Source organism: Panthera pardus, unplaced genomic scaffold (genome assembly GCF_024362965.1).
Source record: "Panthera pardus isolate Hobbes unplaced genomic scaffold, ASM2436296v1 HiC_scaffold_15, whole genome shotgun sequence".
Taxonomy (NCBI): Eukaryota; Metazoa; Chordata; class Mammalia; order Carnivora; family Felidae; genus Panthera; species Panthera pardus.
In genome coordinates this window covers 1484702-1511853 of record NW_026526710.1, presented here as the reverse complement: position 1 = coordinate 1511853, position 27152 = coordinate 1484702, and the positions used below count along the sequence as shown (strand labels likewise).

Sequence of the window (27152 nt, the reverse complement as noted above, 5' to 3'; positions counted from 1 at the left end):
AGGTTAATCACGGTGCGGACTTGGTGGGGTCATTGGGAAGATGAGATGAGATCACGTGAGAGAAGCGTCCAGCACGGGCCCCGGGGGGCTGGGCAACACTCACTAAACACCAGCAGCTGCTCTAATGGCTCACGAGACTCGTGTCTGACTCGAGGCTCCCTGCGGGAACCTGCCGGGACTCTTCGGAGCGGGGAGGACAGCGCTGGGGGCGGGGGGGGGGGGGGGGGGGGGGTGGCTGTAGGCACCCAGGAGGAAGGCTCCCGAGAAGCAGCACAGGGGCAGGCGGCCCACACGGTCACCCCCTCGCTGATGGGGCCGGGCCGCCAGCCACCAGCGGCCTTGCAGAAACAGCAAGGAGCGCCTCCTCACTCGGTCCTGCTCCTCACCTGCTCTGAGGTGCCTGACTTCACGGCAGGATCCCCTTCCGCAGCCACTTCATTAGGAGACGGGCTTCCAGAAGCGCCTGAGTGATGCGTGACCCCGGGAACAGCCGCTCAGAGGCAGGACACAGGTGAAACACACGGCCTGAGAGCTGCCTTCTGTCTCGGAGAGAACAGAGGCTTCTCAGCTTTGCCCACTTTGTCCTCACACCACAGAGGACAGGGAGGTTATCAAGTCCACAAATCTAACTTCTCCACGTAGGGGTGGTGGTTCTCGATGCTGATTACCCTTCTCCCACACAGGCCTGGGTGGGGGTGAGCGGGGGGCAGGGGGGACACAGAGGCCAGCGTCACCATCTGTTTAAGGCCCAAATGCAAGAAGTGCCTGCTGCCAAACAAACATAAGGGGCGGCCCTGCTGATATATTTTATTTATTTATTTCTTAAGACTTTATTTTTAAGGAATCTCTACACCCAACGTGGGGTTTCAAACTCACAGCCCCGAGATCGAGAGCTGTGTGCTCCACCGACTGAGATGGCCGGGTGCCTCAATTTTAAAAGACGGCGACGTTACAACCCCCAGGCGGGGCCGCCACCCAGAGCCTTCGGCTGTCAGACCCAGGAAGCCTCGCCCCACATCTCCACCAGCCTGCAATTCCTATGAAGACCAGCCCTCCTCCCGGGGCCACCCACTGTGCACAGGGGACTCCGGCCTTGGAGGGTAACAGCTGCCCCGATCCACTCACAAGCCGGGAGAACGCCCTGCACAGAGAGGCCCTCAGCCATCGCCCCCGCCTTGCGGGGCTGATGCGAGAGTGAAACTTAAAAAGCGCACAAAGCGTCCAGCGGCGCCCGCCTCTGGGAGACGGTCCGGGAGCTGTTTCTCTGCGCCTCCTTGCCCTGCTGCTTAGTTTTGGACCCGGACGTGGCCCTACAGTAAAGCCTCCAGCCAGTGCTCTGCACTCCCACTTGGGGGCGGGTGGAGCAGGCCCCACCTGCTACAGAATCTTCCCTGCGACCCCCGGACCCCTGGCTGTAACCTCCGGACCTCAGAACCAGCCGCGGCTCAGGTGTGGCCTGCAAACAGCTGAGAGGTATGGTGCCTTTCAATCCAAGACTCTATTGTTCACAAAGCACAGCCTTAAACAGGAGGAGTACTAGTCATTCTGCCTGAAAAGAGGAGACAATTAGGGCAAGATTGAACAAATGCTTAACTGCCCTCCCCTAATCCCTGGGTTGTGATCAATCAGGCAGGCTCTAATCTGGGCTCCTTCTGGATCTGCCCGCAGGGCTCCCTGAGGCAGTAGAGGCCACCTCAAAGCAAGGCCTCGGGACATACACGCTCCAGGGTGCCAGCCGCGGGACCCAGGCCTCCTTCAGAGAGACCACCGTCTTGGCTGGGGCAGAGTATCTCCCTGTCTCACACGGAAACAGGAAAGAAAAGTCACCAGGAAACCTGAAACAGGCACTCTTGCGCCTGGTCTCCTAATTCTTCCCTCTCCCTCCCGGGCGGCTGCTCAGGGAAAGGACACCCTCCACCCTCGGGCGCCCCTCTTGGAAGCCACAGTTTGTGCTGTTCACATTCTCTACTCAGTGTTCCCCCGATCCCCTCGGCAGCTCAGAACTCTGCTTGAGATGGAAAATCACCCTTTAATAATGGCAAAAGGGGGGCGCCTGGGTGGCTCAGTCGGTTGAGCGTCTGACTCTTGATTTTGGCTCAGGTCATGATTCCAGGGTCATGGGATCGAGTTCTCCACTGGCCATGGAGCCTGCTTAAGATCCTCTCTCTCCCTCTCTCTCTCAGAGTGCCTGAGGGACTCAGTTGGTTAAACATCTGACTCGATTTCAGCTTGGGTCATGATCTCATGGCTCGTGGGTTTGAGCCCCGTGTTGGGCTCTGAACTGACAGGAGCCTGCTTAGGATCCTCTCTCTCTCTCCCTCTCTCTCTCTCTCTCTCTCTCTGCCCCTCCCCGGCTCTTTCTCTCAAAATGAATAAACTTAAAAAAAAAAAGGATTCTTGGGGTGCTTGGGTAGCTCCGTGGGTAAAGCATACAACTTCACCTTGGGTCATGACCTCACAGCTTGTGAGTTCAAGCCCCTCGTCAGGCTCTGTGCTAACAGCTCAGAGCCTGGAACCTGTTTCCGATTCTGTGTCCCTCTCTCACTCTGCCCCCTCTCCTGTTTGTGCTCTGTCTCTCTCTCTCAAGAATAAATAAAACGTTTTTTAAAAATTAAACAAAAAGGATTCTCTCTCTCTTTCTCTCTCTCTCTCTCTCTCCCCCTCTCCCCCTCTGCCCGTATCCCTTGCTTGCTCTCTTACTCTCTCTCTTGAAAAATAAAACTCGGGCCGCCTGGGTGGCTCAGTTGGTTAAGCGTCCAACTCTGGCTCAGGTCATGATCTCATGGTCTGTGGGTTCAAGCCCAGCACCAGGCTCTGTGCTGACAGCTCGGAGCCCAGAGCCTGCTTCGGATTCGGTGTCTCCCTCTCTCTCTGCCCCTCCCACACTTGTAGTCTGTCTCTATCTCTCAAAAATGAATAAAAATTTTTTAAAAATTAAAAATAAATAAAAATAAAAAATAAAAATGGAAAACCAAAATGTGGTCCATCCATACAATGGGTATTGTTCTGCCATAAAAAAGAATGAAACACTAACACATGCTACAACATGAATAAACTTGGAAATATGACACTCAGGGAAAGCAGCTGGTCACAAAAGGCCACATAGTGTATGATTCCATTATATGAGATGTCCGGAGCAGGCAAATCCATGGAGGCAGAAAACAGATGAATGGCTGCCAGGGGCTGGGGTTCAGGGAGCAACAGGGGGAGGTGTCTAGGAGTGATGAAAATGTCCTAAAACTCATCGTGGCAATGATTACAGACATCCGGGAAAATACAGTTCCCCTTGAACAACACAGGGCTTATGGGGCTCCCCCCACCCCGAGTGATTGAGGATCTGTGTATAACTTTTGACTCTCCAGAAACGTAACTACTAACAGCCTACTGTTGACCACAAGACTGACCGATCTCACAGTCCATTAACACGTATTTGGTATATGTTCTATGTATTAATAAATACTGTATTCTTACAATAAAGGAAGCCGGTGAAAAAACAAATTACTAAGAAATTCAGAAGAGGAAATACATTTACAGACCTGTCCCAAATCTACTGAAAAAAAAATCCACGTATAAGTGGACAGTTCAAACCTGTGATGTTCAAGGGTCAATTGTACTAAAAACCATTGAATTTGCACACTTTAAATGGGTGAATTGTAGGGGATGTGAATTGTATCTCCATAAAGCCGTTATTTAAAATATGCAAAAATGGGGCCCCTGGGTGGCTCAATGGGTTGAGCATCCGACTCCGGCTCAGGTCGTGATCTCATGGTTTGTGAGTTTGAGCCCCGCGTCCGGCTCTCTGCTGACAGCTCGGATCTGCTTTGGATCCTCTGTCCCCCTCTCTGCCCCTTCCCTGCTCGCTCTCTGTCTCTCTCAAAAATAAACATTAAAAAAATATTTAAGAAAGTAAATAAATAAAAATAAAACATGCAAAAATCAGACTAGTATTCGTTAACAACTGATGGAAGAGGCTCTTAAGTGGAGGCTCGCTCTGCCCCCAAGCCTTGCCCCCGTCCATCACTCCGCAGCCCCCTCACCAGTGTGACCACAGCTCAGGGGATCGTCAGTCCCTCCGGGGCCAGCACTGGGAGGGAAAACAAGGAGACGCAGCTCTCCTCACCCACCCCCCTCCCCTCCCCCCCCCCCCCCCACCCCAGGAACCGGAGAACAGGTGGTAGTGGCCCTGGGCAGAAACTGCTGCTCCCAGTTTTTTTTAAATGTTTATTTTTGAGAGAGAGAGAGAGAGAGAGAGAGAGAGAGAGAGAATGAGGAGGGGAGGGAAAGAGAGAGGGAGACACAGAATCCGAAGCAGGCTCCAGGCTCCGAGCTGTCAGAACAGAGCCCGACGTGGGGCTCGAACTTGTGAACCGCAAGATCATGACCTGAGCCGAAGTCGGAGGCTCAACCGACTGAGCCACCCAGGTGCCCCTGCTGCTCCCCATCTTTAAAGTTCCCAACCCTGAGACCAAAGGCAACAACACATTGACCTCCAGCTGGTTTGTGGGCGAACAGGGTCTGACTACAGGTTGGCCGTGCCTCTCTCACCTCTGCTAAACCAACAGCAGCCACAGACAGCAGTGATGACACCTGATGCCAAGAGGAATGAAAAGTGTGTATCATTCTGGGGCAGGGGCCAGGCACCCTGGACGAGCCCCGCTCCCCCAACGCCCACCCACCAGCACCAGCTGGGGGACAGTGGCCAGAGAAGACCGGGGTCCACGGTGAGGAATCCGAAGTTTGCAGAGGCAGAGCCGAACCCCGTCGGCACCTGGTCATCTCAAGGACAAAGCCTGCGACCCCGGCCAGAGACTGGAGTCTGAGGCTGCAGCTGGCCCAGTGCAGACGGGGAGGACGTGAAAGCCTGGTCGGGGAGAGAGCACCCCAAAACACCGTCAAACAGGCCAGGTTTCACCCCGCCACATGCGGCGGCTGCCTCTGCCCACATTACAAGCTTTCTACGGAGCCAGGTGACTTCTTTCAGGAGCGCTTATCTCCTTTCAGCCTTGCCAACCCAGGCCGACCCTACATCCCGAGGGGGCCATCTCAGCTCAGGTGACCCATCAGGGGAACGGAGCTGAGGAGGCACAGGGAAGCCGCTCGGGCCTCTCCGAGCACCTCCCTGGGCCTCGCTTCTGCGTCTGTGCCACCGCCATCTCCTTCAAAGGGCAGCTGAAAAGGGCGGGTAAGGCAACCAATGCGCATTAGTTAGCTCGCCTACCCGGATGCGCTTTCTTTCACCCTCCCTCAAACTCTAGGAGGTGACATTCCCGTTTTGCAGAGTCTGACTGATAAGGCTCCCAGGGTGACAGCACCTGGCAGAATCCAAATCCAAGTTGTCTCTAAGGCTCAGGACCTCAGCCCGGCACTGGCCTGCCTTCCAGACCACACGAGCCGGGCACAGGCCACCTGCTCTGCTCGTCTCAGGAGGCCTAACAGGAAGCAGGTGGGTGAGGGAGCAGGGTTGAGCCAGGTCCACCAGCAAGGGCTGGATGGCCGCAGGGCAGGGTTCAAGGCAAGACAGAGAGGGTCCAGGAGCACCTCTGGGGGTCCCCAAGGGCCAAGCAAGGGCCCTCAGCTTTCCATCTTCCTGGGCCTGCAAGGAAGTGCCTTCCACAGGTGCCAGGACAGACCCGAGAGGGCCCGGTGGGTCTGGGTGCGGCCCTGGGAAAGCCCAGGCTCTTGCTGCTGCGTCCCTTGGGTGGCTCTGAACGCATGTCCCTTCACCCAGCCTCCTCAGGGATCAGTTTCCCTATGATCTTGTGACATAATAAAAAATACATATTTGGTCTTTGCTTCCTTTTCTGGCCTCCGCAGAGCTCCTAAAACTCCTGTGATTTCCTGAATGATGAGAGTGTCTTCTGTATGCTAATGAGCTGGAGGCTGAGCTCCCCAGAGGAAGCCCCAGTGACCAGCCCCTACCCACCCCTTCCCCTACCCCCAGGAGGGGAGAAGGGGCTAGAGATTGAACTAACCACAGTGACAACGATGGAATCATCTGTGCATAAAAATCCCGAACGATAGGTTCAGAGAGCCTCCAGGTTGACATCTGGAAGGGTGGCACTCTCTGAATCCACAGGGACAGAAGCTGCTGAGGTGGGGAGCCTTCCGGACCTCACCTTGCATGCCTCTTCATCGGGCTGTTCATCTGTGTCCTTTATCACACCCTTTATGATAAACCAACAAACATCAGCAAACGTTTCCTGAGTTCTGCGAACCATTCTAGCGAATGATCCAACCGGAGGCAGACAGAGGGGTGTATGGGAAGCCCGCCTTTGTAGCCAGATTGGACAGAAGAGCGGGGAACCCAGGACCCGTCACTTGGGATCGAAAGGCATCTGAAATGGAAGGCAGTTGTGGGACCGAGCCCTTAACCCATGGGGTCTGTGCCAACTGGGGGGCGCTAGTGTAAGAATGGAACGGACACACCGGACGCACAGCTGGTGTCCACGGAGAACCGGAGAACTGCTTGGCGTGAAGGACCCACACGTTTTGTGTCCGAGGGGTTGCTGAGGACAGAAACGACTTCCTTCCGGGCCCCATCGGAGAAACGGAGGCCCGGCCTTGCGTGGCCTTTGGGAGCGTCCTGGCTCTGATCTTCTCAGCCCCTGCAGACAGACAGCAGGGCTCCAGAGCAGTGTGGGACCTCTGACTCATGCACTCAGTAGTCAACATCACACCCTCTCCCCGAAGGCAGGGTCAGGGCCACACAAATCTCTCCTTTCTTCTATCAAAATACACCCGCAGAATCGTAAATACATGAAAATATTTACATGACCAGATTAACTTCTGGGTCCTGTGGCTCGCTTAAGCAAACATGTTTATCTTTTTGTCAAACAACACTTTAGAGATACTTCTCTTTTGGGGTGCTAGACTCACTCAGCACTAGCGTAAGGAGGGGAGAGCAGTGGCAGAGGCGGAGAGAATGCTGAGAGGCACACGTTGACATCTCTTTATAGCCAGCTGACTCGGGGTTCCAGGGAACCCCAGGTCAAGGGCTGAGACCCTTGGGGGTCAGTTATCTTGGCTCCAGACCCGGGTCACTGGCAGGGGGCCAAGCCTGCTGGACAAAGTCACCCCTCCGGTGACAAGGGGAGCCGGTGGTGGCTTCACGCCGGGCGTCTGCGGACCGCAGCTCAGCACTGCCATCTTGAGAAATCCCACTTTCTCGGGCGTGCACCCACACGCGTACGTCCCGGTTTTACAGGCTCAGTTAAAAACAAAAAAAAATCTCTCAGGTATGCACTCGACAAAGCAAGATATCGGGACGCTGCCATCAGCCTGCCCCCTCCTCCCCCCGCCTCCGACCTGTCATCCACACGAAGCCAGATGAAGCCCTTTTCTGATACCCGCATCAGAGCATGACATTCCCGGGATAAAAGCCCCTCCACGCTCCCCTCAGCTCTCAAGAGGACATCCACGCTCCTTAAGCAGCACACGACCACCCACACACCTGGCTCCTTCCCTCCACCCTGCCTGGCCTCCCAGCACACCCCCTAACCAGACTCACAGTGGGACCCACCGTGCCTCCATGCCTTTGCGTAGGCTGTTCCTTCTGCAGGGAAGGCCCTCCCCGCTTATGCCGACCGCACCTCAGCTGTGGGGTGAACTTGGCATTGCATGGGGTGAATGCAAGTACCAGCACCGGAGACCTTCCTCCCTGGGCTCCCTGCCCCATCCCCACAGGCGTGTAGCACCATCACCACCCTGGGCAGACCCTGTCCCGTCCAGTGTCCAACGAGCTCCTGAGAGTGGGGGTTCATCAGACAGTTCATCTCAGCTCCCTGCCCACACTCGGGGTTAAAGCCACCAGCTCTAGGATCTCTAGGATAACCGTGGGGCAGGGGCATAGCCCCTCCTCCTCTGCAGGCCTGGCCACACCCCCACGCAGCAGCTGCCCACTCCCCATGTGCAGGCAGCAAGCCCTCGGGCAGGGTCTATGCAGGCAGTGTTACCAAGTGTGACTTCTTCCCCGCACCGGCTCTTCTCGCACACTCCAGCTCTCAGCCTCTGTTGGCCAAGGCCACAGGAGGCGAGCGGGCTCACGGGAAGCCGCTTCCCTGGCTCGGTGATTGCACAGAAACAATATTTTATTCACGGGGAGCTCACAGGATTCTTGCCAGCTTACCGACTACTCTCCTCGTCCATGAGAAGTATCTCTCGGGCACGCGTCCTGTTCCTCACTCTACGCCAGCCCCAGCTACCTGCTCCCGCCCAGGAGGAGGCAGTGGGGAAATGGGCAGGAAGGAAGACAAGAGAGAGGAAGGGAAAGGTCCAGGGAGCGACTGGACCCCTCCCCTGCAACGCCAGCCTAAACAAGGGTCACTCCCTCGACTGAGCAGTGAGGACAGGGGAAGCAGAAGATAAACAAAGCTGTGATCTTGTCAGGAGGGTGGATCCAGGCAGGGAGGAAGCAGAAGAGGAGACGGGCATGAGGCTTGAGAAAGCCTCGTTGCCGCCCGGGCCCCAGAACCACCTAAGGCCCAGCCCTTGTCTGCGGGCAGCCCTGCAACAGGAACCAGGCCTTGGGGAGACTGAGCTGAGGAGAGGAGCTGAACCAGACCACGGTTCTTAGCACAACATCCTGTCCCTCCGCGTAGCTGTCCCTAGGACTCCCGCGGGGGCCACTGGCCATTCCCCTTTGCAAGCTACTCTAAGGAGCGCTACGGGGGAGCGACTCCCAGCAACCAGCCCATCTGCACGAGGTCCCGACACACCTGCATCCTCCCCTCTCCCTCCTCTGCCCCCCGGGGCCCCCAGGCACACGTGGGCTTTGGGACGGAGTCGGCAAGGAAATCTGTCTTTCCACACACGGCTGGTGGCGGCGTGGCTGGGGGGGGTGTTCTAGCAGACTTATTTATAGCCAAGTACCCCGTCCGCACACTCTCCAGCACTGCCTGCCTGCTTGCCTGCCACTGGGGCTTTTCAATCCGTGTCTATATTTATCCCCCGAAGCCGTTGGGATAATGGTGCAGCCAGAAATAGCCTTGAAGACATTCACGTGAAGATGATGGGCAGGTCCCCAGCTCCCAGGCTGACCTCACCCCCGGCATCTGCTGCTTGGCAGTGGGTAACAGGGAACAGCTGGATGGGCCGGCAAGGCAGCTGAAGCCAGATGGGAACAACATAATCCCTCTCTCCCTGCCGGCCACGGCCCTCTGTAGTGGTGCGGTGGACGAGTACAGAACAATACATCTCAGCTGCCGGGCTACAGGGAGACCAAAAGTGACGTGATCTCCTGATGGACGTCAGCGTGTTAATCGGCTCAGAGACAGAACGGAGACTCAAAGGGAGTGGGCAGGAGGGCTCTGCAGGTTCCCGGACACGCGCTCACAAAAAAGCAGGTCACCCGTGCACCAAGGTTGCAGGGACACGTCCTCCCGCCTCACCCCCTCCCACCTGGACACAGGCGCTCAGCTCACAGTGGAAGTATGTGCACAGTCTCCAGCTTACCCAGCCACTTTCCACCTCCTGGAAGGGAGGACAGTTCGGAGACAGCCTGGCCGGGCAGGGAAGAAGAGCAGGCACCTTAGGGGAACCGGTGGGCCTTTCCTGGTCCTCAGTTTCAGCATCCTGGAATAAGTCACCTTCTGGGATAGGGGACAGGCGCTCATTTGAGCACCTGATGTATTAATAGAGGAAGGAACAGAGTGCAGCTGCAATAGAGAGAAGGCACCAGCTGATAGCCTGATGGGGAAGATTTCATAGAAGAGGGGGCATTTTGGTTGGGCTTTGAAGGATGCATAGGAGTTTACCAGGAGAGAAGGGGGAAAGGCACAGGGAGTATCATGAGCCAATGATTTAGTACTCAAAGTGCATGGTCTGACTGGGGAATGGCAGTGGTAGGAGTGCAGGGTCAAGGGTGGTGAGATGGAGTCAGACTAAGAAGGGCTGGGCCCCATCGCAGATCTCAGGAGCAGAGCCTTTGAGCAAATGGGATTGAGGAGGCTCACTCGGCATCCTTGTGGCTGTATCTGTGGCCTGGGTGGGGCGTTCTCTGACAGGGCCTCTGGGCTGGTCCCTGACACCTCCACCCAGTATGGATCTTTAGCCCCTGGGAGACCTACCCTCTCCCTCCTTCCCAGTAGGAGCCCTCGCCCATTCTGGCCCAACTCTCCATGTCTGTCAGTATTTTTTAAAATGTGGGGGCGGGGCCTGGGTGGCTCAGTCAGTTAAGTGTCCAACTTCGGCTCAGGTCATGATCTCGAGGTGGGTGAGTTCGAGCCCAGAGTTGCGCTCTGTGCTGACAGCTCAGTGCCTGGAGCCTGCTTGGATTCTGTGTCTCCCTCTCTGCCCCTCCCCCACTTGTTCTCGTTCTCTCTCTCTCTCTCTCAAAAATAAACATTAAAAAAGGTTTTTTTTAATGTGCACTGTAAAATGGGACAGCTGCTTTGGAAAAGCCTCCAGCTCCTCAAAATGTTAAACATTGAGTTACCATATGACCCAGCAATTCCGCTCCCCAGTACATACTCAGGAGGAATGAAACCGAAGTCCACACAAACGCTTGTACATGAGTGTTCACAGCAGCGTTATTTGTAATAGCCAAAAATAGAAGAGAAGCACGGATAAATCCTGAAAGATGATGCTGAGTGAAAGAAGCTGGTCACTCAAGGCCAAACAGTGTACGATCCCATTACACGAAATGTCCCGAACAGGCAAATCCATAGGGACAGAAAGCAGATTAGTGGCTGCCAGGGGGTGGGGGAAGGGGAGTGACAGCAAAGGAGTACGGGTTTCTTTTTGGAGTGATAAAAATGTTCCAAAAATCTCTGATGGTTGCGTAAGTCTGCGAATATATGAAATCTCATTGAATTGTACACTTTAAATGGGGGAATTGTAAGCTCCATAAATTATATTTCGGCCCAGCTGCTTGCTAAAAAATCACCAAGCAGTACAAAACCAGAAGCGTACAAGCCCAGCATGCTCGGGGAGACAGAGCAGGGGGAGTCCCTCTTGCCTAGGGCGGGGGCGGGGGGGGGCAGGCTGGGCAGGCTTGGCGGCCACACTGTGGCATTCCGCTGGCTGTTCACGTCCCCAGCCAGGCCTGTCCCCAGCTTCCTGTGTCATACACAGAGCTTAGGAGCTGGCACGGCATGGGCCATTCTTGTGTAAAAGAGGGGACTCAGGCCGTCTCATCTGGGGCAGGTGCATCCTTAAACACCCTCCTTCACACTCTGCCTCCACAGCTCCAAGGGTCCCCAGCCCCAGGAGCCTTTCCTGACCTCACAGACAGAAGGAACCGTTTGCTCATGTGCTCCGAGCCCCACACAGATCTGGATCAGAGAGCTCTGCCAACTAGGGGCACAGCTAGCGGTCCCTAGGCAGCTGTAAGCCCTGGGATCTATAGTCAACTCTGCTTGTTTGTGTTAGGCAAGGAACTTGTGTGTATTAAGCACCTACTAAGTGCCAGGCACATGTGAGATGCTCTACACTGGTTTTCTCATTTGCTTTCTTTCCTCCCGTCAGTCCTTTCAAATCTAGGCCATCTTTGTGAAATGCTTTAGTGGTTGAAGAAAACATGTCCCTGACCTCAGATATCCCCTTGTGGCAGGAGTAGAGCACAGGTCATGGGATGGGCTGGCCCTGGGGCAACTCATGCTGTAAGAGATGTCCCTCCTGCTGAGATGCCATCTTATCTCATCCTCACCCACTTGGTTCCACTTAATAAACTCATTCACAGCAAAGCACCAGGGAGTGGGTGCACCATATCTCCCAAGAGTATCTGTAACTTGAAAAGGGGACATTTGGGTTGGGCTTTGAAGGACGCACAGGAGTTTACCAGACGGAGAAGGGGGAAAGGCACAGGAAACAGCACGAGCCCCGTGCCAATGGCTTTAGTACTCAAAGTGCATGGCCTAGAAGGGCAAAGCTCATCTAGAGGGAAGAGGGGAGGCATGGTTCTCCCCCGTCAAAGCACAACTTGGATTTATTTTTACTTCTGGCACATAGCACAGCTCAGGCACACAGAAGGTATTTAATACATGTTAGATAAATGATGGCCCAACCTAAGGCCATGCCTCCCATCTGGGAACCCACCTCCCAGAAAGCTGCTCGATGAGAACAAGCCGACAAACCCCCTTTTCTCAGGGAGACTGAGCCCAGAGGGGAGGCGTGAATCCCGAAACCCACCACCGATCTGTGGGCACAGCACCCAACCTCAGTTGTCCTAGACAAGGGGTCTACACGTGAGAAGCACCGCAGGAATGAAATCCCCTGTCAAGCCATGTCAGCCCAGGGCAGACAGGCCCAGAGACAGGCTGCAGCCCACAGTAGGGAAGGAAGGGACTCAACAGCTTGTGCCTGGTTTCCTTGCCGTCCTCGCACCTCCTCTGGCCTCTGAGGACGACGCCAACAGAAGGACAGAGGCTGGCTGGACACCGAGCCCACTGGGGCTCACGCCTCTCTTCAGCATGTGGCCGGATCTCCCACTTCTGGGCACCACGCTCTTGTTACCCGTGGTCACAGGGCGCTAACCAGAACACAGGGCAATGAGAACCGTTTCTGGAGACAGCTGAAAATCAATCAATGGAAGCAATTTCCAAGCTGTCATTCCTTGATGGTACATTTATTGTGATGGGGACAGGTCAAGTTAAAAGGCCGAAAGAAAAATCAAACTGGGTTTCCCTCCTTTGGCCTATAGTTTCAGCTTCACCAAAGAGAGCCAAAGCAAAATCTGTCTTTACCTTCATGCTGGGGAGTCTAAAGACAACGCCCAGACCCCCCTGTGCAGAGCCGGGAACTTCACAGGCCTTGTTCTGCATCGCGAAGGTCACAAGTGACTTAAAGTTCATCATTAGAGCAGGCTCGCAAGCTAAAAATAAGTCACCAGCCCTATTCACAGAGAGGCACACAGGAAGTCCCAGCGATGAAATTCAAGGTTGCCTCCCAGGGAGTATAATCAAGTTCAGGGTGCCACTGGGTCGTCACAGTTTAAGTGAAACCTGTTCTAGGTGACACAGCTGTAGGGCATTGAGATCCCAGCCCCCACCGACCCTCGTTGCCCCCTCTGTTACAAGAGATGGACTGTGGATTTAGCATGACCCCCTTGGTGTACCGACGGCCTCTGGCTTGTGTTCTCTGGGGTATCTGGAGACTGAAGAATCTGCTCAGTGCCCGGCCTGACCGTGGATAGAGATCCCCCCAGTGTGGACAGCTTGCCACTGTCCCAGGGGCATGTGGGTTCACCTGTCTGTCTCCCCTGAACTGTTAGCTCCTCGAGAGCAAGCACATCTTATCTCTGGCCTGGCACTTGGAAGAAGCTCAATAAAGTGTTAATAAAATGCACGAGAGCACCAACTGATCTACCCCAGAGCTCAGACATGGCCAACCAACTCAGACCTCTGTCCGACCAAGTCAAAACACCATCCCAGAGAGAGCTGTTCAAGGCCCAGGGCACCCAGAACTCTCAGCTCTCAGAGCCCTGAATTCCTGCCCGCCGGTGCAGTCTGCCAGGACCCCACACTCAGCAGCAGGGTCCACAGCCAGTCCTTCCCTGAGCCATCGAACCCCTGCACGTCCCCCGCCCAGAGCTGTCCATCAGTTCAGCTACAAAAACACTGAATTTGGGGCTGGAAGCCTGAGTCTTGGCTCTGCCACTAACCAGCTTGCATTGTGACTTTGGGCAGTGACTTCCTTCACCGGTCCTCAGTTTCCCCAGACGGTAAGCAAAAAAAGCTGACCTCCTGAGTCCTTCCAAGTCTGTGAGAACCTGTTTTCTAAAAGTCCACACCACAGGGCTTGCCCGGTTCCTCAGAGATTCCTTGAGGCCCTACCTTTAAAACATGCCTGGAGCCCAAGTCCCTCACTACCTCCATCGCAGCCCCTCTGGTCCAGGGCCTGCCACCTCGGGCCCTTGTAACAGTCTCCCCGTTGGCCTCCCCTCTTCCTCCCTCCACCCCATCCAGTCCATTCCCAGCACAATAGCCAGAAACCATCCTTTTAAAGCTCAGTGGGAGCCTGGCCCTCCTGGGCACAAACTCCTCAGCAGCACCGTATCTAGCTCAAAGTCAAAGTCTCAATAAGACCTCCAAAGACCTGCTGCATGTGGGCTTTCATTTCTTCTCCAGCCCCTTCCCCTCCCTCCTTCTCTCCAGTTTCAAGAACATCCCGGACAAGCTCCTGCCTCAGGGCCTTTGGACAGGCTGTCTCCTCTGCCTGGATGCTCCTCCTCCAGATAACCTCTTGGCTTTTTCTCCTTCGCTGCCTTTAGGCCTTTGCTTAACTGTCCTGACTTGAGAAGCCTTGTCATTCATTTAGCATTAATTTAGCATTGATCCCCATCGGTCAGTCTTGCATAGTTTGCTGCATTATTTGTTTACTGTATGTATACCCACACTAGACTATAAGCCCAGGAGGGCCAGCATTTTAAATGTTTTATTATTCTTTTATACCCAGCTCTCAGAATCGTGGGTACTCACTAAATATTGAGTGAACATATGACTACAATGCATTGGATGAATACATTTCGATCATCTGCAGGTTCCATCGTGCTGTTAAAATGAACAGTCTGGGGCCACACAACCTCCAGCTTGAATGGCATCATCTCAGGAGTCCCTCTGAGAATCCCAAGCTCTGGACACTGTCTCCAGGAATCAAAGTGATTGTTCCAGGCAGGTCTGCGGCTCAGGAAACGCGGGGAGGAACAAAGCACGGAAATGACCCAGAGAACACTGACTGCACCTGGTCCCGGTGGGTCTAAGGGTCAGTTCATAAGCAAGTGCTTCCAGACGCCTCCTTATACACATGGCGTCTGTCAGTGCACGACCACGTGGGGAAGAGCAAGAAATTCAAGCAGTGGGCCCATCCTCAAAACCGAGTGAAGTCAGAGATGGGGAAAGAGGGAACAGAAGGCAGCCAGAAGGGGGGTGCCGCCAGTGCCGAGAGCCTGCGGGCAGAACTCCGGGGGAGCCCCGGCCGGGACCACGGAGGCTGAGACAGGGCCACAGCCTGGCCTCACACGGCCTGAAGGAGGCTGAGCCGGCTTCTCACCCTGGCTCTGCCGACCCTGGAGTGCGAGAGCCGAGTGCACTGCAGCCTGGCTCTCTGAGAGCCACGGTGCACCTGTGCAAACCTCCCCAGGTGACCAGGAGCAGGGACCCGACACGGAGCCGGAGGAACGCATTTCTGCCACCTGGATGAAAACAAAAGTATGCTCTCGGGAAGACGCGCACCACCTAGTCAGCGGGCAAAGCCAGGGAATGGCTTCCCGGAGGCCCCTGAGCTGAGGAAGAGCAGAGAGGCCGTAGGTGGGCAGGGAGGCTCCTGCGATCTCTCTGCTGAAAGCCCCTCCACGTTCCGGCCCAGGTGCCGGGCAGGGCTGGCTGCGTGTCAAGGGACCACATAAGAAAAAGAAATATGGCAGAGGGAAGTCAGGAGGGGACAGGAGGGGGACTCAGATCTCACCCAGTTCTCTCCCAAGCACTGTGGGGGGACAGCAAAGGAACACAGGAAGTGGGAAGCATCCTTGCTCTAGGACACAACACGGCGTCCCACGGCCCTGCCTCCTGACCTCGAGCTCCTGCCTCTCTGTGCCCAGGCAAGCTGGCTGCAGCCACGGATCATCACCGACCTAAACCCTGAGGGGACAGCTGCTAGGGTGGCTCCGGGCAGGGTTAAGCTTCTGCAGGTGAAGGAGAAGAGCCCCTACCCTGCCTGTGGCCTGTGTCCTGGGCTGCAGGGAGGCTGGGAGGCCAGCACGGGTGGCAGGGACAAAACATGTGTGTCAGTGCTGCTGTGGGCTGAGGTCCTGCTGGTGACATCCGCCCTCTTCCTCCTCAGGAGACAGTGACCTTGCTGAGGCCTCACAGAGACAATGGCAGGAAGCGCCCCTCCCTGCGAGTGTGGGGAGTCAGGAAGGAAGTGAGGACCCTGAACCTGTGCCTGCGGACCCTCCCCCACCCCAGGCCCCCATCCGAGGAGGTTAAGGTCAAATGCTAGAAGCTCTGCCCACGGGCTCAGCTCATGGCAAACGTCTTCAGCTTTGCTCCGGGTTGGGTGGGTGCCTGAGGGCAGATGCTGTCCCCCGGCTGGGACGCCCCCCTCCCCCTGCCTCTTTCAGGCAAACCCTCTCTGCGGACGGCCCTGCATCCAAGTCAAGCAGATGAAGAACACAGGCAGGCTAAGCGGAGAAAACAACTCCAGCAGCCCCCTGCCCTGCACCGACCCCACCCCCACCTTCTGGAAGGAAGGGCTCCTGTTCCTTTGGAGCAAGAGCTCCTCTAAAAATAGACCCTGTTCCTTAAGCCCTTTCCTTCCTCACCCCACTGTGGGGACGAGGAGGGGATTTCACATTCTCAGCCACTGGGGAAGGGCTGCCTGCCGATCCCCATCACCCCCTCCACACACTCCTGCCAGCCAGGGCCCAGGGGTCCTGACGCCTGTCATGGCCACAAACTCCCAGGGGGAGTTCAGAGGTGGGTAGGCGCAACCACGATCTTCCCCTGTGCAAAGAGCAGAGGTGAGACCGTAGGGCAGGGAGTGTTCCTGAAGCACGAGAGCCTAACTCCACGCGGGCAGGACTCCCATCTCTCTGTTCACGGCTGTGCGCCCAATACCTAGAACAGTAGTACCTGGTCTATATGGATGAAGGACGCAGTAACTATTCACGGGATAAACGAGTAAAGCACAGGAATCCTGGAGAACTCTTGGGGTTAAGTGGGTCTCCCCTCCCAGATCAGGTGGCCACAAGGCCACCATCTCTAAAACCACATACGTGGGGAATGCAGTTGTAAGGAAGGAAAAAGAACTGCCTTCTGGTAGAAAAGGAAACAGGAAGCAAAGAAGCTGTCGTCAGAGCTCAGGCCTCACAGGCAGAGAAGGGCTCGCCAGGGCCCCGCAGGCCAGCAGGACACAGCAGGATGATGAGCGACCTCGGGGAGGCTCAGGGTCAGGCCTGCGTTCCCCTGCCAGCCCTCCCCCAGACCCACCCTGGCAGCTGAGATTCCGAGACTCTCACACAGTGAATTAACACAAGACAACAAAACAAAAATACAACAGAGCACTCTCCCTTCTTAGCACTTGGAGGCCTTTTTACAGCAACTGGAAAGAATGAGCAGTTACAGAGAAAACAGCCTGCGGTGCCAACATGGAAACCCAGGAGTGAGGGGGACACAGCTGAGGCCTTGTCTGCCCTGCCCTGTTCCGCCGCAAGGAGCAGAGGCCCAGGGGAGGCAAGGGACTGACGTGGAGCCAGACGGCAAGGAAGGGCACAGTCTGAACCCCATCTTTTGGGGAAGTCATGCCATATTTGGAAAACCATGTCATGTGCTTCAGGGTCTAGACTTGGGGTCCAATCCCAAGCCTACCACTGACTTGCTAGGTGACCTTGAGCCAGACACTTGCCATCTCTGAGCCTCAGCTTCCTCATGGAAAACGGGGTCATAATGGACCCTGTGTGCTCAGCAGGGCCAGTGTGTTCACAGCGTGTTTAGCTGAATAGTGTCCAGCGAGAAGTGTTTGTTGGAGTTTAGAACAAGAAAAGGCAACACCACTTTACCTGCTCTACCCCCCGAAGGCCTTGGCATGACAAAAAGGGGACGGACAGAGGCCTGTGCCAGAGACCCGGGGACAGGAAATGGAATTGGATGGACAAGAAGCCCAGGAGGATCCAGGGCAGAAGGAGAGAAGGAACTAAGCACAGGGAGACTCCACCCCTAGTCCTGGGGCTGCCACTGACTCCAGAGAGGACCTCAGACACGCCACAGCCCCTGCTCGGTTTCTCATCTAGGCAAATGTCTAAGTGAAAACACACACAAGGTTTTTCCCATGTCGCCAATCACAGCTCATGGGAAACGCCGAGAGGCAGTGCCCAGCCCCTGCCCTCTGCCAAGGCCGAGGAATCCTGAAACTCCTGTCCTGCCGTATTTCCTGGGGGTGGGGAGCCCAGGCTGGGCCAGGGGGGTCCAAGAGAAGAGAAGAGAAGTCCCTCAGGGTGCCCTGTACAGTGGAGAGTCACAAGGGCCACCAGAGGGGGGTTGTATCATATCTGGCATCTAAAGGAACCACAGACAGAACATCAGTCCTACCTACTTAGTGAGCAATCAATATTTGCAAGAAGCAGGATCGATTAATACAATCTACCCCATTAATCAGATAAAGTCAGATGTTTAAGAAAGAGGAAATAGCAAGCGAGCCCCAGCTCCCCCAAACTCCAAAGCCAGTGGGCGGTCCTTACCTGTGGGTCTGCGTCAGAAGGCTCCCTCGACGTCCTGCTGCAGGAGGAGGGACGATTCACTAGGCACACGGAAGGGTGTCGGGGACCAGGAAGCACGAGTCAGCATCCTGCAGGGAGAAGCCCAGTCGGGGAGGAGGTGAGGCGCCTGGGAAACTCACCAGGAAACCCACAGGGCCTGGCCTCATCCTGAGCAACGCCAAAGACCAGAAATTTAGCTGTGCCTAGGGGACAGGACAGGGGACGCTGGGCTGAAGGAGTCTTCTCTCGACAAAGGGGCCCAGTCCTTTCAATCACGGAGGCTGATGCACCCGGCACTGCCCAGGGCTCCCTCTGCTTAGGGAGACAATCAGAACCCCACACCCCCCTGCACACACGCGAGCTTTCTTATCCCAGAAGCCCAGCTCAGAGCTCTCGGCGTCAAACCTGAGATTCCTCACCTATCAAATTTTGGGACTGCAGGACCCCAGGCTGCAGAGAGGAGGCAAGTGGAAGAGAGGGGGGAACGGCAGCCTGGGCTTCTTGGCCACCAGCCTCGAGCATCCTGGTGCCCGGGGCGGGGTCACGAGCAGCGTCATGGGGTGATGCAGATAATTCTCTCCTTCCCATCAAGTCCCTGCAGTTGGGCGGTGTGTAACTGGAGACCCACCTCTGCCAGACATCCAAAGGCCAGAGATGAGCACCGACAACAAAACGGAAAAGGTGGAGAAATGGGTTTCGGGGGAGTCCCGGGTACAATCAGACTACGAGACGTCAGAAAATCCACAGGCACTGCTAAAGCCGCCACCCAACCCGGGGCTCCCGCCGTGGCCCCACACCTGCAGCTCGACCTCAACACATTCTTGTTTGTCTGACACGCCTGCCAGACCCCATACTGAGCCCAGGAAGTGGGCAGCAGCCGGGAGGCCTTCCCCTGACCATGACCGGAAGGCAGCCTCCCCACCCCACCCCCTGCGTGGGCCGTAGAAGCCATGGCTCTTCAGGAACCAATCCCCCCAGGTCCGGGATAACCTCACGCCAAGGGCTGAGGCCGGGCGCTGGCGGCTCTGGGGTCACCAGCCTGTGCCCGCAAGGGGCTAGTATCCTCGACAAAGGTAAAGGTAAAGTAAGGGGCATTTTGTGGTGGCTCGGGACAGCAGAAGCGATAAACTGCCGAATGAGGGCACAGGCAGTAAGAGTTCAGAGGAGGGAGAGAATCTAACTGGGGACAGCACAGCAGTGGGAGGTGTGGCTGCAAGCAGCGGAGACCAGCTTTTCACACGCCCACCCGAAGCGGTGCGGGCCCACACTCCCGGAGGAGGCTCGGCCAACTCTGAAAAGTCCTCTTTGGGCTGGGCCTGCAGGGGTGAGCCTCCTTCTTGGCCCTGCACCTGCCGCTCCTGTCCACGGCCGCACGTACACCCCCATATGCACGCCGGATCCCGAACGAACAACACATCTCAGGGTTCCCAGGTTCCGGGCCCCCGCCTGGGCACGTCGGGCCCTCCAGCTTCTCTCCTCTCCATTGCACCAAATTCCACAGCTCACCGCACACACGCCCTGCCTCCATGTGGTCTCTCCGTTCTGTTTCTTAGCGGCCATCACAAAACCTCCAAACTCACCCCGTGTGAGGTCAGCCGTGAGCCTCAGAGGTAAGGAAGCCCACTGAGAGGGCAGAAGTTTGCCATAGCAACACAACAGTCAATGGCAAGCCAGATTTTGGAGGCTGGCCCCTCTCCACGCCACCGTGACGCCTCTTGTGGGTGAGAAGGTCAGCTGTGACTCACAGCCAGCAGAATGAGACCGGCAGGGGCTGCGAGAGAGAAGCGCAGGCTCCTTACAGAGAGGTGCACCGCGGGGAGATCATTTCTCTGACTCGAAAAAAGAGAAAGCATTTGAAGTCCAGAAAGTGAATGCAGGATCAGCCTAAGGAGCCGGTCAGCTCCTTGGGGGAACCTCTAGGGGTGGGTGGCAGGAGGCAGGAGGCAGGACAACATCACGGGGATTAAATAGAAGATGCTGCTAGGTGACTCAGGTCTCCTCCCGTGACCCCTCGCACAAAAGGCAAAAAGCAAATCAGCCCACTCCCTTTGGGAAGATGAGAAGTCAAAGTAAAACACAAGCCTCGTGGCTGAGAGCTGTCGCGTGCATGGTCCGCGCACACCTGTGGCTGTGGTCCCGGGGAGGCGGGGTTCCGGAACCCATTAATATGCTGGTGGTGAGTTGCTGATTATCAGGAAGAAAAAGAAAACGTTCTGTGCCTTTAAAGTTTTTCTCCCCGGGTTTACTGAGATACAACTGACAAAACGGTGATATATTTAAAGTGAACGAGGATGGGCGCCTGGGTGGCTCAGTCGGTTAAACGTCTGACTTCGGCTCAGGTCACGATATCATGGTTTGTGAGTTCGAGCCCCGTGTCGGGCTCTGTGCTGACAGCTCAGAGCCTGGAGCCTGCTTCCGATTCTGTGTCTCCCTCCCTCTCTGCTCCTCCCCTGCTTATGCTGTCTCTCTCCCTCTTTCTCTCTCTCTCAATAAATAAACATTAAAAAAATTTTTTAAGTGTACGAGGTGATGTTTGACACACTGCAGAGGATTCCTCCCCATGGAGTTAATTCACACATTCATCCCCTCCCACGGCTACCCTTTTTGGGGGCGGGTGTGGGGAGAACATTCTATCCTCTTAGCAAACTTCAATCATACGATACAGTATAATCAACTACACTCATCACCTTACAGACTGGATCTTCTCCTTCACAGAGCAAATCTAAATCTTCAGGGAGCACCTGGGTGGCTCAGTGGGTTAAGCATCTGACTCTTGGTTTCAGCTCAGGTCATGATCTCACTGTTTGTGGGTTCGAGCCCCGTGTCAGGCTCTGAGCTGACAGTGCAGAGCCTGCTTGGGATTCTCTCTCCCTCCCTCCCTCTCTCTCTCTCTTCTTCCCTCTGCCCCTCGTCCACTTGCTCTCTGTCTCTCTCAAAATAAATAAATGAAGGTAAAAAACAAGATTTACATCTTCAATATACGTCCTGAGTCATTTGAAAAACGGCAAGGGAAAAAAAAATAATAATAAAACCCACCTTTTGGAGGAGTCAGAACCGCTTTCCTGAAAATTTTTCAGATCCCTGCCTGATTTTGGTCAGTGGACGTGAATTAGTAAGTGAATCTGTTTCTCTACCCAACTTCTATTAATAGGCTATCAGTCTCTCCTCATCCCACTAAATAAATGTCAAACAAACACTTAAAGAATACCGGTTTGCTGGGGTGCCAAATTACGAGCCTGCCCAGACGTCTGCGTGTCTCAGGCTGGCCCTGGTTGAAAGCATAAGTTCCAAACGAGTGGGTGGTATAACCGAAGTTAAACACTGTGGTTTCCATCCCCCGTTGACATGGAGACCGTGAAGCAGGTGGCAAAAAACGTGCAGACGCGGACAGATGCAAATGGTAGTGGGGCCGCACAGGTCGCTGGCACACGCTGGGGCGTCTGACTCCATCCTGAGACATGGCTTCTGATTTTTTGTTTTACTGAGATATAATTTGCGTGCCATACGTTCACCCTCCCGAAGCGCACGATTCGGCGGCATTTAGCACATTCGCGAAGCTGCGCGGCCCTGAGCGCTACCCGCTTCCAGAACGAAACGTTTCCTTCGACCCCAAAGAGAGACCCACACCCGTTACCACCGGTCACTCTCCGTTCCCCCTCCCCTAGTCCCCGGTAAATGCCGCCCTGCTTCTGTCTCCACGGATTTGCCTGTTCTGGGCGTTTCATAGAAGCGGGCGCGTCCTGTGTGGCCTTCTGCGTCTGGCTTCTCTCGCTTGGCATCGTGTTTGCAGGGTTCATCCGTGTCGTAGTGCGTGTCAGCGCCTCATCCCTTTTTGTGGCCGAACAATATTCCTCTGTATGAACACGCCGCGTTCGGGGCTATTGTGAATACAACCGCTGCCGTGAGCGATCACACACGAGCTTTTGTGTGCAGGTGCGTTTAATTCTTTGGGGTCTCTACCCAGGAGTTCCTAACTTGTTGATAAAATAATTTAAAACAAGCATCACATCCATATTTTTGAAAACATAAAAAGGGTGCGAGGTGAGCCTGAGTTTCAGCCTTGTCCCTGTTTCCCGGAACAGGGTTCCCCTGCTCAAGAAGCCAATCCCAATTCCAGGTAGATTCTCCCAGAAGCAGCCTGTACGTACACACACACACACACACACACCCGTACTTAAAGATTGCTTACAGGAAACCTGGAGACCAGGTGAGGCTGGAGTCAGCCTCATAGGCTTTGGGAAGAGCCCAGGGCCCAGTGCGAGTCCCATCTGAGGCCGCTGAGCAATGAAGAGGTGACACGGCTGGGTGGTCTGAGGGCAGGTCTGGGGTGGCCTCTCAGCTGTGGCCTCGCCTCAAGCAACTTAAGCAGTGTGCTTAACCTCCCTGGGACTCAGCTTCCCTGTCTGTAAGAGAGCCCTGACACGGGCCCCTACTTCACAGACCTCTGCCAAGAGCCGGTGAGCTACAGGATGCGAGTGTAGGTGCCATGCCTGGCACAGAGCAAAGGGCTCACCCTCTGATCTGATCCTCAGTTTTCCCATCTGGAAAATGGAGGCATGCACAGTTACGTGTGGACCGCACGAGACCCCTGGGTAAGGGCCCGGCATGCTACCATTTCTGAGTGGCGGGTGCTCAGGGAAGTCAGAGCTCCGGAGCCCCTCCCCAAGGAGATGCCAGATCTCCCAGCTCCACACACCCTCCACCCCCACCCCCCCGCAGCCCTGACTTCTCCCAGTGGTGACAGAACAGGTGAGTCTCTCCCCCAGGCACAAAGGAATCGCCTGCGTCTTGGACCCCACACCTTGGACAAGTCACTGGATTTCTTACTTCTTGTCCCTTTCCACCACCACCGCCCCCACCCCCACCCTCCCTTCCGGACCCTTCTCTCTGCTTTCTCAGCAGACACTCTCTACTCTGGAGCTGAGCTTCCTTCTCTGAATCCCAGACTGTCGGAATCAGCAGGGAAACCCTCAGAGACCTTCAAAGTGGAGAGCCCTCGAGTAAGGAAGGAAGCATTAGCAGGGCCATCAGAAAGCTGTTAGGAGCAATTTTCCTCCCAGCTGGCAAAAGGCAAAGCAGAGCCTGAGAAGAAACCCAGGGCCTGGGAAGGCAGAACAGGGAAGGGAAACTGAAGAATGTCTCCTTGGGCGTGCAAAAGTTCATGGGGGAGAAAACCAGCACGCACACACACACGCACACACACACGCACACTCATAACACAAAGGAGAAATTCTTAGCCTGCAGCAGTTGGTAGCATTATGTAAAATTCCAAGCCCACAAAAATATCATTTGGATGATAAAAAGTTAAATTTAGCTAAGTACAGAGTGACTAATACTATGAGGGACAGGCAGCACCCCCAGTTGCCTGGAGCTGATACAGCTGGCTTCTAGAAACTTTTGACAAGTAACCAGGGCCTGGTGCGGCACAGAATAACAGATTATATAATAAGAGGCACAGCCATTAGCGATACAAAACAGACAGCGAGCGCTGCAGCCCCCCCAAGGGAGGGGACAGCAGGGCTCTGGCTTGAGCTTTGCCGACGACCGACGGAACCTCGCGTCCGGAAGCCGGGGCCACAGGCATCTGGGCATTCGGAGGCATCCGAGAGGGGAATCGGGCCTTGGAGGGGTGTGTGCGAGCGGGTCCACCTGCCTCTCCTGCAAAGATCTTTCCCCAGAGGGGTCGTGGCAGATGGTTTCTGTGAAGGACCCAATGAGCTACAGCCTTGTGGAGTCCCGGTCCTTAGAATCTAGCCTGACCCCAAGACCTGTTTTAACCAACAGAACGTGCTGGAAGTAACTCTGCACCAGGTTCAGACCCGAGCCTTCAGGAATGCCTGGCTAAGAACTGAAGGCGGAGACGCAAACAGATATTCACACACCTATGTTCACGGCAGCACCATCCACAATAGAAAAGGGTGGACACAACCCAGGTGTCCATCCACGAACGAATGGATCAGCAAAATGTGTGGTCTCACCATACAATGAACTATTACTCAGTCTTCAAAAGGAAGGCCATTCTGGATGAACCCGGAGGCCACTGTGCTGAATGAAATAAGCCGGTCACAGGCCAACAAATACTGCATGGTTCCACCTGAGATGTCCAGAGGAGTCACGTTCACAGGGACAGGAAGTAGGAGGGTGGGTGCCAGGGGCTGGGGGAGGGGAAGGGGGACCTGTCGTTGAACAGGGACAGAGTCTCAGTATGGGAAGAAGAAAAGAATCTGGGTATGGATGATGGAAACGGTGGCACAACAGTGTGAACACCACACCTAATGCCACTGAACTGGACACTTAAACGCGGCTAAAGTGGTACATTTTATGTTACGCGTATTTTACTACAGTGCCTGGAGAAGTGGTGTGGAGGAGAACCACTGTCCCAGCCAAGAGGCCCAGCAGATAGAGGCGAGTGCCAGCCCCGACACGCCAGCCCCGGGAGTGAGGCCATCTTGGAGAGGGATCCTCCACCCCCAGTCAAGCTGTCCCAGCTGACACCGGTGGAGCAGAGATGAGGTGTCCCCACCAAGCCCTGCCCCAATTGCCTTGCCACGCTGTGAGCAAATAAATAAAACGACTGATGTTTTAAGCCACTGAGTTTGGGAGTACTTCGCTGCAGCGATGAATGATGAACACGGTGGTCAGGCGCTCTAATGGCTTTGGGGGAGATGTCTATTTCTAATGGGGGACCAATGAAGCTCTTTGGTGCTCTCACAGGTGAGTCACGAAGACAAGGCAGTGCCTAAATAAGTGTCAGGGAGAGACTCCTTTTCCACTCCCCAAGCCCCAACGGAACACATGCTGAAGTCAAACAGCTGCTGTGGAGGCCGGGGGTTTCTCCAGTGATCCGGCGCAGAAGCCGGACCTTCTGCTGGCTGGCTCAGCCGTACCGTCCGGTAGGCTGTGAGCAGAGATGCTCCCTGGGAGCCCCAGGGAATGCCCCCAGATGTGGTGCTGAGACCAGCGTTCTCACTGGCTGACTCCAGGTGGACCAGTTCCCTTCTCCGGGATCCACTTCTCCACGTGTGCAGTGAGGAGGCTGGCCTCTAAAGGGCCTCTCCACTCAGCTCCAACATTCTGCGACCTCCTAGTCTGGGCAGAAGGGAACACGGAAACAGAATCCAAAGCGCTGAACAAAGGCCAAACGACTGTGGCACCTAGATTTACAAGGGAGGCGCACAGTCTCCTCCCCTCTGCCCCCTGAGGATCCCCACCCTCACCTCCGTGCCCTGCACGCGTTTGTTCGTTCCACAACACTTGCCATGCCACTCCGGCTTGGTCCAGTTTCCTCTTCCTAAATTACACCTGGAGCCCCCCAGGTTCAAGATGCGTGAGGAGTTCTGGGAGCAGCGGCACGTACACCCCTTCCAGGCCTGGCCCCTAAAATGCCCACGTGATCCTCAATGCCCTCTCTCTCTTCGTTCACCAGGCAGCTGACTGCCCAGGTCCAGCGGAGGACCCCAAGGGAGCCCCAGGGGATGACAGAAACACCACAGGAAAGGATGTGGGATCCCTGAATCACTACACAGAGGCCACCCCCAGCCCATCCAATTCAACTGCAAGAGTGAGAACAGCCTTTGTTGGGATAAGCCACTGAGACTGTAACAACGGTTTGTTACAGCAGCCAGCAAACCTATCCTAACTGATACATTCACCAAACCCTTACTGCGCGTCAGACGTGTGAAGGATGCGCAGGAGAATCAGGCCTAGGCATCACCAGTGTAGTTAACAGTTCAGGGGGATCAGGTACAGCCCAGTTCTGCACCCGGCAATCACAGGCTAAGCACGTGATGAGAGCTCCTGCACGTATGTGAGCTCCGCTCATACTACCTGCTTCTCAAAACCTTACTATGTAGGTTTACCTCCCCCAAAACACTAGATGAGTAAAGAACGAAAGAAACCAAAATGGACGAGAAAAGCTATCCTGAGACTCCCAAGGACAATCCACAAGCAAATGAGTTACAATCATCATCATCATCATCTTAGTGCTTCCTGGTAGGCAAAGCAAAAAGGGAAATATTCTGGGTCACAGAGCTTTCACCAACAGTGAGAAACATACTGGTTCAAGATGAGAAACAAACTCTGTCCTTGCGAAGAGCTCTAAGGGAATGCTCCCTGGGGTCTCCACGTGAAGGATCCGGTGTCTGGGCAGGAGGCAGCAAGAGGAGGTCAAGCTCGCCCCAAAAGCTATCCTTGCCTGTGGCCCAACTGGCTCTTGACTGCAGCAAGCTCCTGAGTAATTCTTCATCCTTGTTAACGTGAACACGGCAGCACCATGAAAATGACGGAAAATATTTACATACCGTACCACTGACGGGTTGTTTAGACCATCTGGCTACTAGATCCAGTAACTATTGTCACACACATGCCCGTCCACAAACGCTGTGCCTTGGTACCGATGATTCAGGCAGCGACCGTCTGCCCCATCCCCATCGCGCTCCCCACCACAGGGACCCGAGAGAGGGGTGGGTCTGCAGCCCAAGTCTCGGCCGGCCTGTGCCCCGTTGGCCTCGGCCACTGCAGGCGGGGAGCAGAGCCCTCAAGCTCCCACCCTCTGCTCTGTCTGGGCTGAGCACCGATAATAAGTCTCCCTTCCATTTATCAAGGACTCCTTCCGGGCTCGAGTGCTCTAAACGAGGCTTCACTCAACGTGACCGCTCCATGCTGCAGCCACCTGGGGGGTTTCTCCAGTGATCCCGTGGGGGCTGCTGCAGAGTCGCAGGCAAATCCGGCCCTGTTCGCTCGTGTCGGAGGCCCCTTCCACTGAAGCTCTGTCACACTCGGGCGTGGGGGCGGGGACGACGAGCCGGTGTCACGGCTCCAGGAGGATAGAGGACGGCGGCCTCAGCCATCCTTCTGTCCACGTGGCTCTGCCGGGTTCCGATACCAAGCTGGGTTTCTGGGTTGACATCAAATGTTTTTTTCCTTTTTTAAGAAATTTGGGGTGTCGGGTGGGTTGTTTTATTAT

General features: G+C 55.3%; 1 protein-coding gene across 7 annotated transcripts in view; it reads right to left on the bottom strand.

Annotated features, from left to right (window-relative positions):
- PITPNM2 (phosphatidylinositol transfer protein membrane associated 2) overlaps positions 1–27152 on the bottom strand; it is a 144144-nt gene that overhangs the window by 92390 nt on the left and 24602 nt on the right. For all 7 annotated transcript variants that reach the window (XM_019467618.2, XM_053901953.1, XM_053901954.1 and 4 more), the window contains exon 2: positions 18170–18276. The gene's annotated coding sequence lies outside the window, so the exon portion shown is untranslated. The remainder of the gene's footprint in view (positions 1–18169; positions 18277–27152) is intronic.